The sequence below is a fragment of the Schistocerca gregaria genome, chromosome 9, assembly GCF_023897955.1.
Source record: "Schistocerca gregaria isolate iqSchGreg1 chromosome 9, iqSchGreg1.2, whole genome shotgun sequence".
Lineage (NCBI taxonomy): Eukaryota > Metazoa > Arthropoda > Insecta > Orthoptera > Acrididae > Schistocerca > Schistocerca gregaria.
Genome location: NC_064928.1, coordinates 239,639,298 through 239,655,741, shown reverse-complemented (window position 1 = coordinate 239,655,741; position 16,444 = coordinate 239,639,298).

The window sequence follows — 16,444 nt, the reverse complement described above, 5'->3', positions numbered from 1 at the left end:
GCATGGATGTGTGTGATGTGCTTAGGTTAGTTAGGTTTAAGTAGTTCTAAGTGCTAGGGGACTGATGACCTCAGATGTTACGTCCCATAGTGCTTAGGGCCATTTGAACCATTTGAATTGTCTGATACTTCGCACAATTATTTAAGAAATTCCGAAGGATCGCAAGTCTGTTAAAGGTCTGTTCAACACGGCCTCTATCACTAGGTCCCCTATCTCTTCCTCAAACTCATCATGAAACAAGTTCCATACTTTCGGAGGCCTTCGATGTAATGTAAGATAAAATAAGATCAAAATATGCTTAGGGAACGAGGTTTCGCATTTCAGGTAATACAGAGTGTGTCAAAAAGAATCATCTGATTTGGTACGTCTATATTTCTGAAACAATGAATTTTATTTTTGATGAACGCGAACCTCAAAAAGTTTTTTTTTCATACCTCTTCATAGGTGTTCAATATGCCCCCCTTCAGATACACGGCACATGTCAATGCGGTATTCAAATTGTTGCCACACTGAGTTATAGCTTCCACAGCTGCTGTTATGCGATGTCTCACTTCATTTATTGTTGTTGGTAACGGAAGCACATAAACAGTCTTTTATAAACCACCGTAACAAATAATCACATACAGTTAGGTCCGGTGGCCTTGGAGGCCAGTAAGGTAAAGCTGAATCATTTGGTACAGTGCGACCGATCCATCATTCAGTAATACTTTAATTTAAAAATTCCCGCACTTGCAGGTGCCAGCGTTGCGGTGCCCCATCTCGTTGGTAAATCAAGTCGTTCGAATCAGTCTCCAAGTGTGGGAAAAGAAAGTTCTCAAGCGTATTGAGATATGTGCTTCTTGTAACACTGTTCTCGGCAAACAAAATGGACCACACATCTTTTCCAGTGAAACAGTGCAAAATACATTAAATTTTGGAGAGTCCCTCTCATTTTGTACAAATTCATGTGGTTCTTGTGTACGCCATATTCTCCCATTATGACGGTTCACCTTTTAATTTAAATGGAATGTTGCCTAGTCACCAAACACTAAGCGTGGAAGAAAACTGTCATCCTCCAACATGCCACGAACAAAATTACAGAATTCCACACGTTCTTGTTTGTCACCTTCACGAAGAACCTGCAGTAGCAGAATTTTGTAGGGTTTGATGGGTGACGTCGACGCAGTGCACGCCAGACGGACATCGGGGGGCATGTTGAGCTGTCGAATCGCACGGCGAACGAATATCTGCGGACTCCTTGTGAAACTATGACGGATGCGTTCGACGTCTGTGTCAGACTCTCGGAGACAGCCCAACGATTTGCCTTTACACAAACAACCTGTTTCTCGGACTTGTTCGTGCCATCGTCTAATGCTCTATGCTGTAGGTGGATCCACACCATACCCAGTACGAAAGTCACGCTGAACACTTATCACTGACCCACACTACGCAAACCGTAGAGCACAAAACGCTTTCTATTATCTAGACACCATTTTTACTAGAACTCAAGTGGGCGCACACTGCTGCTACCTAGCGGGAACCATGTAAAACTTTGCTCTTTCCAACCGTACGGCTCACACACATGTCTCAAATAACTTAATAGCTATGATTTTTTTTAACCGGATGATTTTTTTATACACACTGTATCTATAGCAAATACTGCAACGTTTAGTTTATACATAAGATATTGAATGTCGTGCTACCTAGAAAGCGTTTCATTTATAATCAGTCCAAAAAATTTAAATGCATGTCTTCATGATTATTCATAAGATTTCACCTCTAAAAGAGGCACACAAGCTGCGCGCAGTGTTTAAAGTTCGTAGTCTTCAACGGGCACTGCCATTTTGGATAAAATAATTTTGGGTATTAGGCCACGCCATTATGAAACACTGAAGCAACTGAACTGCCAAAATTTAGACTAAATTTCTAGTGGTACTCTTGAGGCCAGTTAAACTTGCTGAAGAGGACCGCTGTAGTGTCGGTCGAAACGTCGGCAGTTTAGTTGCTTTAGTTCAAATGGCTCTGCGCACTATGGGACTTAACATCTGAGGTCATCAGTCCCGTAGAACTTAGAACTACTTAAACCTAACTAACCTAAGGACATCACACACATCCATGCCCGAGGCAGGATTCGAACCTGCGATCGTAGCAGTCGCGCGGTTCCAAACTGAAGCGCCTAGAACCGCTCGGCCAAGAAAGCCGGCTAATTGCTTTAATCTTTTATAATGACACGACCTAACACCAAAATTATGACATGTGAATGAAAATACTTCAAGATCGACAAAATTACTTTAGAGACTATTAGTTTCAGCTCATTGACTAGCTATGTTCGCATCTAAAACACAGAAAATTTCATAAAAAGTGGACAGTAGCAAAATACATGTGATAAACAAACTTTCATAATACGATACATATTAATAAGAATTAATACTTAATTTAATGTATGTTAGCCACCAGATCTTACATATCGTCATAATCTGTTTAACTGAGACACTCTTTTTGTCATGTACACCCCGAAAAGTTTTAAAGATCGTGACAAAAATAGACATACCAAAGTACATTAGGTGAGTGCCATGAAGCTTTAAACTTGGTTACATCATTAACAACGTTAGCCTTACGTACCCCCAGTGTTCATATCTCCACACTTGTGTTTAAATGCTAGATGACTGACAGTGGCTGTCTATCACAGAGCCCATGTGTGATGGTAAATTTGGCGAATCACCCGCGACGCTAGCTGCAGGAACAAGGAAGTATTACGGCTGTGGAACTGGCCGTATATGTGACGTCATTGCTACACGAAACGCAGACTGCCAGATAGCGCTACTAGCAAACAAAGTTTTATAAGGACAAAGTTTGACAATGCCAAAAAACAACTAAATATTCTTTAATTAAAAATTGTGTGCATTTTATTGTAGTTAAGCGTCAATCGATTTGTCTTCTCAACGGGATGAGCTGATGCAATCCATTATCCTACACGCTAAATCATTTACGTTGCATTCCAAATCTTTCGAAATGACATTTGTGTCATTTGATAGTAGAAAAGTTTCGAAAAATACCTGGCATATCATTGATATACAGGGTGGTCCATTGATAGTGACCGGGCCAAATATTTCACGAAATAAGCGTCAAACGAAAAACTACAAAGAACGAAACTCGTCTAGCTTGAAGGGGGAAACCAGATAGTTCTATGGTTGCCTCGCTAGATGGCACTGCCATAGGTCAAACGGATATCAACTGCGTTTTAAAAAAAATTGGAACCCGCATTTTTATTACACATTCGTGCAGTAGGTAAAGAAATATGAATCTTTTAGTTGGACCACTTTTTTCGCTTTGTGACAGATGGCGCTGTAATAGTCACAAACGTATAAGTACGTGGTATCACGAAAAATTCCGCCAGTGCAGGCGGTATTTGCTTCGTGATACATTACAGGTGTTAAAATCGACCATTTACCAGATACTGACAATGTCGATATCGTGTTGATGTATGGCTATTGTGACCAAAACGCCCAACGGGCGTGTTCTATGTATGCTGCTCGGTATCCTGGACGACATCATCCAAGGGTCCGGACAGTTCGCCGGATAGTTACGTTATTTAAGGAAACAGGAAGCGTTCGGCCACAAGTGAAACATCAACCGCGACCTGCGATAAATGATGATACCCAAGTAGGTGTTTCAGCTGCCATCACGGCTAATCAACACATCATTAGGAGACAAATTGGGCGAGACTTGGGAATCTCAAAAACGTCGGTGTTGAGAATGCTACATCAACATCGATTGCACCCGTACCATATATCTATGCACCAGGAATTGCATGGCGACGACTTTGAACGTCGTGCACAGTTCTTCCACTGGGCACAAGAGAAATTACAGGACGAAGCGTCTTTCACCAACAGCGGTAACATGTTGTTGTTGTGGTCTTCAGTCCTGACACTAGTTTGATGCAGCTCTCCATGCTACCCTATCCTATGCAAGCTTCTTCACTCCCAGTACTTACTACAACCTACATTCTTCTGACTCTGCTTAGTGTATTCATCTCTTGGTCTCCCTCTACGATTTTTGCCCTCCACGCTGCCCTCCGATACTAAATCCGTGATCCCTTGATGCCTCAGAACATGTCCTACTAACAGGTCCCTTCTTTTTGTCAAGTTGTGCCACAAAATCCTCTTCTCCCCAGTTCTATTCAATACTTCCTCATTAGTTATGTGATCTACCCATCTAATCTTCAGCATTCTTTTGTAGCACCAAATTTCGAAAGCTTCTATTCTCTTCGTGTCCAAACAAGTTATCGTCCATGTTTCACTTCCATGCATGGCTACACTCCATACAAATACTTTCAGAAATGACTTCCTGACAGTTAAATCTATGCTCGATGTTAACAAATTTCTCTTCTTCAGAAATGCTTTCCTTGCCATTGCCAGTCTACATTTGATATCGTCTCTACTTCGACCATCATCAGTTATTTTGCTCCCCAAATAGCAAAACTCCTTTACTACTTTAAGTGTCTCATTTCCTAATCTAATTCCCTCAGCATCACCCGACTTAATTCGACTACATCCCATTATTCTCGTTTTGCTTTTGTTGATGTTCATCGTATACCCTCCTTTAAAGACACTGTCCTTCCAAGTCCTTTGTTATCTCTGACAGAATTGCAATGTCATCGGCGAACCTCAAAGTTTTTATTCCTTCTCCATGGATTTTAATACCTACTCCGAATTTTTCTTTTGTTTCCTTTACTGCTTGCTTAATATACACATTGAATTACATCGGTGAGAAGCTACAACCCTGTATCACTCCCTTCCCAACCACTGCTTCCCTTTCATGCCTCTCGACTCTTATAACTGCGATCTGGTTTCTGAACAAACTGTAAATAGTCTTTCGCTCCCTGTATTTTATCTGCCACCTTCGGAATTTCAAAGAGAGTATTCCAGTCAAAATTGTCAAAAGCTTTCTCTAAGTCTACAAATGCTAGAAACGTAGGTTTACCATTCCTTAATCTTTCTTCTAAGTCGTGAGGTCAGTATTGCCTCACGTGTTCCAATATTTCTACGGAATCCAAACTGATCTTCCCCGAGGTCGGCTTCTACCAGTTTTTCCATTCATGTGTAAAGAATTCGTGTTAGTATTTTGCAGCTGTGACTTATTAAACTGATAGTTTGGTAATTTTCACATGTGTCAACACCTGCTTTCTTTGGAATTGGAATTATTATATTCTTCTTGAAGTCTGAGGGTATTTCGTCTGTCTCGTACATCTTGCTCACCAGACGGTAGAGTTTTGTCAGGACTGGCTCTCCGAAGGCAGTCAGTAGTTCCAATGGAATGTTGTCTACTCCTGGGGCCTTTTTTTCGACTTAGGTCGTTCGTGGTCTGTCAATCTCTTCACGCAGTATCATATCTCCTAATTCACCCTCATCTACATTCTTTTCCATTTCCATAATATTGTCCTTAAGAACATCGCCCTTGTATAGACCATCTGTTTACTCCTTCCACCTTTCTGCCTTCCCTTCTTTGCTTAGAACTGGGTTTCCATCTGAGCTCTTCATATTAATGCATGTGGTTCTCTTTTCTCCAAAGGTCTCATTAATTTTCCTGTAGTCATTGCCTATCTTACCCCCCAGTGAGATAAGCCTCTACATCCTTACATTTGTCCTCTAGCCATGCCTGCTTTGCCATTTTGCACTTCTTGTCGATCTCATTGTTGAGACGTTTGTATTCCTTTTTGCCTGGTTTATTTACGGCATTTTTGTATTTTCTCCTTTCATCAATTAAATTCAATATCTCTTCTGTTACCCAAGAATTTCTATTAGCCCTCGTCTTTTTACCTGCTTGATCCTCTGCTGCCTTCTCTCTTTCATCTCTCAAAGCTACCCATTCTTTTTCTACTGTACTTCTTTCCCTCATTCCTGTCAATTGTTCCCTTATGCTCTCCCTGAAACTCTGTACAACCTCTGGTTTAGTCAGTTTATCCAGGTCCCATCTTCTTAATTCTCACCTTTTTGCAGTTTCTTCGGTTTTAAACTACAGTTCATAACCAATAGATTGTTGTCAGAGTCTACATCTGCCCCTGGAAATGTCCTGCAATTTAAAACCTCGTTCCTAAATCTCTGTCTTAACATTATATAATCTATCTGATACCTTCTAGTATCTCCAGGACTCTTCCATGTGTACAACCTTCTTTCATGATTCTTGAACCAAGTGTTAGCTATGATTAAGTTATGCTCTGTGCAAAATTCTACAAGGCGGCTTCCTCTTTCATTTCTTACCCCCAATCCATACCCACCTACTACGTTTCCTTCTCTCGCTTTTCCTACACTCAAATTCCAGTCACCCATGACTATTAAATTTTCATCTCCCTTCACTATCTGAATAATTTCTTTTATTCCATCATACATTTCTTCAATTTCTTCGTCATCTGCAGAGCTAGTTGGCATATAAACTTGTACTACTGTAGTAGGTGTGGGCTTCGCGTCTATCTTGGCCACAATAATGCGTTCACTATGTTGTTTGTAGTAGCTTACCCGCACTCCTATTTTTTTATTCATTATTAAACCTACTCCTGCATTACCAATACTTGATTTTCTATTTATAAGCGTGCATTCACCTGACCAAAAGTCTTGTTCCTCCTGCCACTGAACTTCACTAATTCCCACTATATCTAACTTTAACCTATCCATTTCCATTTTTAAATTTTCTAACCTACCTGCGAGATTAAGGGATCTGACATTCCACGCTCCGATCCATAGAACGCCAGACGTCATCTTGAGGAGTTCCCGCCCGGAGATCGGAATGGGGGACTATTTTACCTCCGGAATGTTTTACCCAAGAGGACTTCATAATCATTAAACCATACAGTATAGCTGCATGCCCTCGGGACAAATTACGGCTGTAGTTTCCTATTGCTTTCAGCCGTTCGCAGTACCAGCACAGCAAGGCCGTTTTGGTTAATGTGACAAGGCCAGATCAGTCAATCATCCATACTGTTGCCCTTGCAACTACTGAAAAGGCTGCTGCCCCTCTTCAGGAACCACACGTTTGTCTGGCCTCTCAACAGATATCCCTTCGTTGTGGTTGCAACTATGGTACGGCTATCTGTATCGCTGAGGCACGCAAGCCTCCCCACCAACGGCAAGGTCCATGGGCACAACCGGTAACATAACCCGACATAATACGCACTATTGGGCAACGGAAAAACCACGATGGCTGCGACAAGTGGAACATAAGCGACCTTGGCGGGTTAATGAATGGTGCGGCATTATGGGAGGAAGGATAATTGGCCCCCATTTTATCGATGACAATCTAAATGGTGCAATGTATGCTGATTTCCTACGTAATGTTCTATCGATGTTACTACAAGATGTTTCACTGCATGACAGTATGGCGATGTACTTCCAACATGATGGATGTCCGTCACATAGCTCGCGTGCGTTTGAAGCGATATTGAATAGCATATTTCGTGACAGGTGGATTGGTCGTCGAAGCACCATACCGTGGCTCCCACGTTCACCGTATCTGACGTCCCCGGATTTCTTTCTGTGGGGAAAGCTGAAGGATGACGTACATGCGTCAGCGCATTGTCAATGCATGTGCGAACATTACGGAAGGCTAACTACTGGCTGTTGAGAGGAATATCGTTACACGTATTGCCAAATGCATTGAGGTTGACGGACATCATTTTAAGCATTTATTACATTAATGTGGTATTTAAAGGTAATCATGCTCTACCAGCATGCGTTCCCAGAAATGATAAGTTCACAAGGATACATGTATCACAATGGAACGACCGAAATAAAATGTTCAATCGTACCTACGTCCCGTATTTTAATTTAAAGAAAAACCTATCTGTTACCAACTGTCCGTCTAAAATTGTGAGCCATATGCTTGTGACTATTACAGCGCCATCTATCACAAAGCGTAAAAAGTGGTCCAACTAAAAAAATTCATATTTCTTTACGTACTACAGGAATATGTAATAAAAAATGGAGGTTCCTATTTAAGTAAAAAATGCAATTGATATTCGTTTGACCTATGGCAGCGCCATCTAGCGGGCCAACCATAGTGCCATCTGGTTTCCCCCTTCAAGCTAGACAAGTTTCGTTCTATGTAGTTTTTTTTGTTTGACGCTTATTGCGTGAGATATTTGGCCCGGTCACGATCAATGGACCACTCTGTATAATTCGTTGGTTGATTAGGAGGAAGGGGATGAAACAGCGAGGTCCCTTCGGATTACCGAAGGATGGGGAAGGAAAGCCTTCCCCTTTGAAAGCGAACATCCCGGCATTTGCCTAAAACGATTTAAGGAAAACTTAAATCAGGATGACCGGAGGTAAGTTTGAACCGTCGTCCTTCCGAATGTTAGTCCAGTGTACTAACCACTGCGCCTCCTCTCTCGGTTATATAAAATCATATAACTGAAGATATAACAAAATTTTTAAAATACACTACTGCCCATTGAAATTGCTACACCACGAAGATGACGTGCTACAGACATTAAATTTAACCGACAGGACGAAGATTCTGTGATTTCCAAATGATTATCTTTTCAGAGCATTCACACAAGGCTGGCCCCGGTGGCGACACCTACAACTTGCTGACATGAGGAAAGTTCCCAACCGATTTCTCATACACAAATAGCAGTTGACCGGCGTAGCCTGGTGAAACGTTGTTGTGATGCCTCGTGTAAGGAGGAGAAATGCGTACCATCACGTTTCCACCTTTGATAAAGGTCGGATTGTAGCCTATCGCGATTGCGGTTTATCGTATCGCGACATTGCTGCTCGCGTTGGTCGAGATCCAATGACTGTTAGCAGAATATGGAATCGGTGGCTTCAGGAGGGTAATACGGAACGTCGTGCTGGATGCCAACGGCCTCGTATCACTAGCAGTCGACATGACAGGCAACGGGTCGTGCAGCCACGTCTTTATACCAGACTCAACAGATGGGGACGTTTGCAAGACAACAAACATCTGCACGAACAGTTCGACGACGTTTGCAGCAGCATGGACTATCAACTCAGAGACCATGGCTACGGTTACCCTTGACGCTGCATCACAGACAGGAGCGCCTGCGATGGTGTACTCAGCGACGAACCTGGGTGCGCGAATGGCGAAACGTCATTTTTTTCGGATGAATCCAGGTTCTGTTTACAGCATCGTGATGGTCGCGTCCGTGTTTGGCGACATCGTGGTGAACGTACATTGGAACCGTGTATTCGTCATCGCCATACTGGCGTATCACCCGGCGTAATGGTATGGGGTGCCATTGGTTACACGTCTCTGTCACATCTTGTTCGCATTGACGGCACTTTGAACAGTGGACGTTACATTTCAGATGTGTTACGACCCGTGGCTGTACCCTTTTTCGATCCCTGCGAAACCCTACATTTCAGCAGGATAATGCACTACCGCATGTTGCAGGTCCTGTACGGGCCGTTCTGGATACAGAAATTGTTCGACTCCTGTCCTGGCGAGGACATTCTCCAGATTTCTTACCAACTGAAAACGTCTGGTGAATGGTGGCCGAGCACTGGTCTTGATGAACTGTGGTATCGCATTGAAGCTGCATGGGCAGCTGTAACTGTACACGCCTTCGAAGCTCTGTTTGACTCAATGCACAGGCGCATCAAGGCCGTTCTTACTGCCAGACGTGGTTGTTCTGGGTACTGATTTCTCAGGATCTGTGCACCAAAATTGGGTGAAAATGTATTCACATTTCAGTTCTAGTATAATGTATTTTTCCATTGAATACCAGTTTATCATCTGCATTTCTTCTTGGTGTAGCAATTTCATTGGCCAGTTGTGTGGCTTTAATAATTACAATTAAATATGTAGAAGTTAAAAAAATTTAGAAATGTTGTACAAAGTAATCTCATGGCTCGTAACAGCAAAATCAATATATAATCTTGGAAACGGCTTTAGATTGTCTCTGGCGTATTTTCCTTCACGCGATTCTAAAATTGATCACTATATTGAAACACCGACCCGGAAACATTCTTTGTCCGGGTGCACTGTCCTCCAGGTACAACATTCTCCCCTACAGTATAGAAGAATGTTGGGTCATATTAATGTGAGCACCACTTACGTTCAGTATGACTCATAGACGGCAGGTGCCAGCTCTAGCAGTGCAGGGTATGTAAAGCGTGTAGGGGGTCTTTGCCTAGATGCAGAAACGGAGCGATTTATCTGACGTTATAAAGGGCATTATCATTGGCCTTCGGGTCAAGTGTGGAAACATTTTCGGCAACGAGAATATTTGTGAACTTTTCGCGCGCCATCATGTTTAAAGTATGACAAAATGGCGGTATCCAAAATCGACGCAACAGCGGTGGTGCACTGCGGGCTATAGATGACAAGGGTAAACGACGGCTGCGGAGATGTGTATGTACGGGCAAATAGTCTTGCAGTTGTTGTGGAACTGACCAGACACGTGTACCAAGGGACTGCGAAAAGTGTCTCCTCTACGATCGTTCAGCGAACGTTGCTGCGAATGGACCTCCGCAGTAAGTGCACCCATGCCGACTGCTGTTCACCGGCGACCAAGTCTGGAATCTGAACTCCAGTTACGAGGTGCCGCGGCTAGCAGTGTATTTAACACTAAATTCTTCTAGAATCTACATATGTAAATGATGCTCTAAGCCTCCCCTATTCTAACTCCGACTTTTGCTGTTGCACATGGATTAAAAAGATACGCGAACTGACTGTAATCGACCCTGCAAGTGGAGTAGAAAAGAGTTTGGCACCTGCAATAGTTTAATTTTGTAGGCAATAATTAAATAAAGGAAAGTTTCGGTAACGTAGTGAGAAATTAAAGAGTTGCTCTACCGGTTAAAAGAATTAAAGTTCTGTCCAAAATAACAATTTTATTTATTATGACTAAACTCAAAATCATAAACAAAACACATGAAACATTTACAATGCATCAAACTGGATACTCAAATACTGTGAAGGTGAAGTTGTCCATAAACTAGATTGTGACATTTATGATGAAGTGGTATGTGGAGCCAATCCCTTGCAACTCAAATCTTAAGAGAAACACCCAGACAACCCAACATTAATTGCTGTTATGGTAGTGAGAACTCAGACAATGAACATCCAAGACAGAACCACGTAAGAAAAGACGGGAACAGGCGCTCTCTGCTCAGCTCTGATTATCACAGTGCAAATTCCCTAACCCGCCGGAGCTGTGGACGTACATTACCAAGCTGTCTTCTGAACTGCACGGACACGATCTGGCGTACTGGAGGCGATGGCTGGTTGCTTCGACGTCCCGTCGTGGTGATGATAATGTCGCGAGTATAGTCCGAAACAAATTATCCTGGTCTGGTTGTTCCAGACTAAAGACTTCCTAGAATACAAATGCGCCTCTGAGGGAGACAAGGAAGGCCCGCCACACAATCACTGACGGTACAGTGATTGATTTTAACAAACGAAGTCACACAGTAACTCCGATACAGTCAACTTTAGGCAAAATTGCTCAAGGCAGACAACATAGGCCGCTTGTACGCAGAACGCTCAATTGCCAACTGTACTCGGAAAGTTACGTTGAAGTCGAAACTTCAGCAACTTCGTTAAACAGTTGCAATCAAATAAAAGTATATTAGACTGACAACGGAAGGCAGTCTGTCCAGAGCAGCGAGAGCTCAGTCTTGTAACCTACCCCAACCGAAAGGCGAGAGCTGACTCTCTCAAGAGCACCCGTACAAGCCGAACACAGAACATTACCGCCCCAACGACAGTGGCCGTGGTTAAACGTTCCAATCAGCAACTCGAAAACCGGCGGAAAACTCCACTCTATTGCCGAAGCACTACCATTCCACCAATCGAGATTCTTGGCGCCGATTTCTGCGCCGATTTTGCTACGTCACGGAGCTATGCGCTGAGCAAGCCAATCACAGTTACGATTCTGCAGAAAACGCGGGAATTTTACCGCAAAGACTGCCTGGGAACACAAGTCATTCCCACGCCTCGCTGGTAGCCCGCCAGAAAGCGTTTTCGCTAAGTTTCTGCGAAGTAACGGAATCTCTAGCCCAGCCGCTCCTTCAGGCCGCTACGGGCGTGTCTCCGCCGCTATTATATGTCGGCATCTGGAAAGCATTCACTCGACTCCCCCACACACCGTCGGCTTAACCCTTTCGAGCTCAGCAGAGCCCGCCTGTCACCGGACCACCCGGGTGACGAGAGACGCTGCGTGGGAAGTCCGCATGTGAAGGAACAGCAACTTTTCGCCGGATGCAATTAGAAAGGAAAATCGAATTAGAGTAAGATAAAAATATGAGAGGGGGGCTTCTGCCACCTCTCACAGTAACACAACTGCACGTTCAGAGAGTGGCGACAGGCAGTCTTCTCAGACGAGTCAAGTTTTATGCTCCATCATACAGGTGGCCGGGCAACGGCCTTGCCGCATTGGTTACGCCAGTTCCCGCGAGATTACCGAAGTTAAGCGCTTTCGGGTGTGGTCTGCACTTGGATGGGTGCCCACTCAGGCCGTCATGCGCTGTTGCCATTTTTCGGGGTGCCAATTGAGGAGCTAGTCGACCGAAGAGTAGCGGCTTCGGTCAAGAATACGACCGGGAGAGCGGTGTGCTGACCACACGCCCCTCCTCTCCGCATCCTCCACTGAGGATGACACGGCGGTCGGATGGTCCTGATAGGCCACTCGTGGCCTGAAGACGGACTGAGTGCGTATAGGTCACCGTTGGCGTGAAACGTCTGACAGTGAACGTCCTGGAACAATCGATGGAAGGGTTCAGACCGGAGCTGAGAGAGTTATGATCTGTGAAATATTTCCGTGGCATTCCCCCTGTGATTTCGCGCAATGGATCAACACAAGTATGCATCTATCCTTGTAGATCATATCCATTCACCCTGCAAGTAATTCGTTTTCCTCAGAACGATAGCATCTACCAACAGGACCATGCAACGTGTCACACAGCTCTCAGAATCTGTGAATGTTTCTTAGAGCACCGGGATCAATTTACCATACTTTCCTGGTCATCAGATTCACCGAATTCAAACAATCGAGAACGTGTGTTGTTCGCGCTATGGATTCTCAAGCGAGTAACCTGGCGCAGCGTACCACGGGACCGGAGTCAACTTGTCTCCACATGCCCGTCAGTAGTAAACGGTTGTGAAAACACTCTTGACCTCTTAGCAACAAATAATCCTGAGTTAATAACAAGCATCAGGACCGATATAGGGATTCATGAGCACAGGGTTGTCTTAGCGAGATTAAATACTCTAATGCCCAAATCCTCGAAAAACAAGCGAAAAGTATACCTATTGAAAAAAGCAGATAAAATAAAACACTTGACGTCTTCCTGAGAGACAATCTCCACTCATTCCAAATTAATAATACAAGTGTACACCACATGTGGCTTAAATTCATAGAAATAGTATCGGGAACAATTAAGAGATTGGTACCAAATAAACTAACAAACGATGGAGCTGATCCTCCTTGATACACAAAACACTGTTGCAAAAACAACGAAACAAACATGCCAAATTTAAACAGACGCAAAATCCCCAAGATTCGCGATCCTTCACAGAAGCTCTAAATTTAGCGCGCAGTTCAATGCGAGACGCCTATAACAGTTTCTACAACGAAACTTTGTCTCGAAACCTGGCAGAAAATCCAAAGAGATTATGGTCGTACGTGAAGTATGTTAGCGACAAGAAACAATCAATGCCTTCGCTGTGCGATAACAATGGAGATACTATCAAAGACAGTGCTGTCAAAGCAGAGTTACTAAACACAGCCTTCCGAAATGCCTTCAAATATTCCAAAATTCGAATCGAGAACAGCTGCCAACATGAGTAACGTAAAGTAAATATCCTCGCTGTAGTGAAGCAACTCAAATCACTTAATAAAAGCAAATCTTCTGGTCCAGACTCTGTACCAATTAGGTTCCTTTCCGAGTATGGTGATGCATTAGCTCCATACTTAACAATCATATTCAACCGTTCACTAGACGAAAGATCCGTACCCAAAGACAAGTCACACCAATATTCAAGAAAGGTAGTAGGAGTAATCCACTAAATTACAGGCCCATACCGTTAAAGTCGATATGCAGCAGGATTTTAGAACATGTATTGAGTTCTAACATTATGAATTGCCTCGAAGTAAACGGTCTATTGACACAGTCAACATGGTTTTAGAAAACATCGTTCCTGTCAAACACAACTAGCTCTTTATTCACATCAAGTGCTGAGGGCTATTGACAAGGGATTTCAGATTGATTCCGTATTCCTGGATTTCCGGGAGGTTTTTGACACTGTACCACACAAGCAGCTCGTAGTGAAATTACGTGCTTATGGAATGTCGTCTCAGTTATGTGACTGGATTTGCGATTTCCTGTCAGAGAGGTCACAGCTCGTAGTAATTGACGGGAGGTCATAGAGTAAAACAGAAGTGATTTTGGAGACTCTGAGGAGCCGTCTTCGGTTGTTTGCAGATGACACTGTCATTTATCGACTAATAAAGTCATCAGAAGACAAAAACAAACTGCAAAACGATTTAGAAAAAATATCTGAATGGTGCGAAAAGTGGCAGTTGTCCCTAAATGGCGAAAAGTGTGACGTCATCCACATGAGTGCTAAAAGGATTTCATGAAACTTCGGTTACACAATAAATCAGTATAATCTAAAAGCCGTTAATTTAACTAAATACCTAGGTATTACAATTACGAGCAACTTAAATTGGAAGGAACACATAGAAAATGTTGTGAGAAAGACTAACCGAAGACAGCGTTTTATTGACAGGACACTCCGAAAATGTAACAGATCCTCTAAGGAGACTGCCTACACTACGCTTGTCCGTCCTCTTTTAGAATACTTCTGCACGGTGTGGAATCCTTACCAGATAGGACTGATGGAGTACATCGAAAAAATTCAAATTAAGGCAGCACGTTTTGTAATATCGCGAAATACGGGAGAGAGTGTCACAGAAATGATACAGGATTTGGGCTGGACATCATTAATAGAAAGACGTTTTTCGTTGCGTCGGAATCTTGTCACGAAATTCCACTCACCAACTTTCTCCTCCGAATGCGAAAATATTTTGTTGACACCGACTTACATAGGGAGGAATGATCACCAAGATAAAATAAGGAAAATCAGAGCTCGTACGGAGAGATATAGGTGTTCGTTCTTTCCACCCTCTATACGAGATTGGAACAATAGAGAATTGTGAAGGTGGTTCGATGAACCCTCTGCCAGGCACTCAAATGTGACTTGCAGAGTATCCATGTAGATGTAGATGTAGTACCTTCCAGAAACTCATTGACTCTCTTCCTGCACGTCCGCTCGGCCCAAAGGCTGTCATTCAGCTTTCTATAGGTGGTCACATTAATGTGACTGAACAGTGTAGAAATTTTCGAAATGTGTTTCAGGATATTGCTAAAGATATGATGGGTAGACAGGAAAACCAGTGTAGAGGTACTGCATTGAGCCAGGGAGAAAAGAGCTTTGCTGCACAACCAGACAATAAGGAAGGATCGGTTGGGTGGATACAGCCTGAGGCATTAAGAGATACTCATACCGTTAATGGAGTGACGCGTATGATAAAACTCGTTGGGTGAGGGCATGGCTTTGTAGTAAAAAGGTTTGGACGAGTATATGTCGCAGTAGTTGGGGCTTTCACAGAACAGACCAGCGGGGAGATCTGCAACAAATCAAACTGAGGACCTCAACAATTACCAAAGAAAAAGTCGAAGTAATTACATACATTACTGTGAAACAGAGAAAGCGCATTTGTTAAACCTCAATTTGGAGCACGTTTTTCTGTATGAAACTGGGCAAGATGTGGCACTATACAAATTGTTGCTAAAACGTTTACACCATTATAACTAGGTGCTCACGTTTACTCCATCACGCGTCGTGTGCTCTGCCGAATTAAACATTGGATGCAACATCCAACGATTTTCTAAGGAGTGGTAGAACACACCATTGAGCAAACCTGATGATTCATATCGAGGAATATTCTAGTTGTTTTGGAAGTTACTGTTTTAAACGTGTGCCCACGTTATTTCGTTAAGCGCCTGCCCACTGCAGCTTCTTCTACCCCATGGCTGCGGTGTTGGTTGGGTTGCATCTCTGCAGGCGCCGGCTGTGTTCGGTCTCTGCTGGAGACACGACAGAAGACACGCACAGCGTGAAGTCTAGGGTGGACCACAGGTGCAATACCACATTTCCAAAACAAAAACAAAAACTTTAAACATGTCCATAAGTAGTAAAAGTATTAGGTACCCTACATGAGTATTAAAACATTTCATTAAATTTCGTTGGCGATTCAGCTAAATACTCAGGGATTATAATCACAAACAGCTTAAATCGGAACTATCACAGGTAACATGTTGTGGGGAAGGTCAACCAAATTGTACGTTTAATTGTCAGAACAGTTAGAGGATGCAATAGGTCTGAAAAAGGTTCTGCCTACACCATTCTTGTCCGCCCTCTACTAGAATGCTGCTTCGTG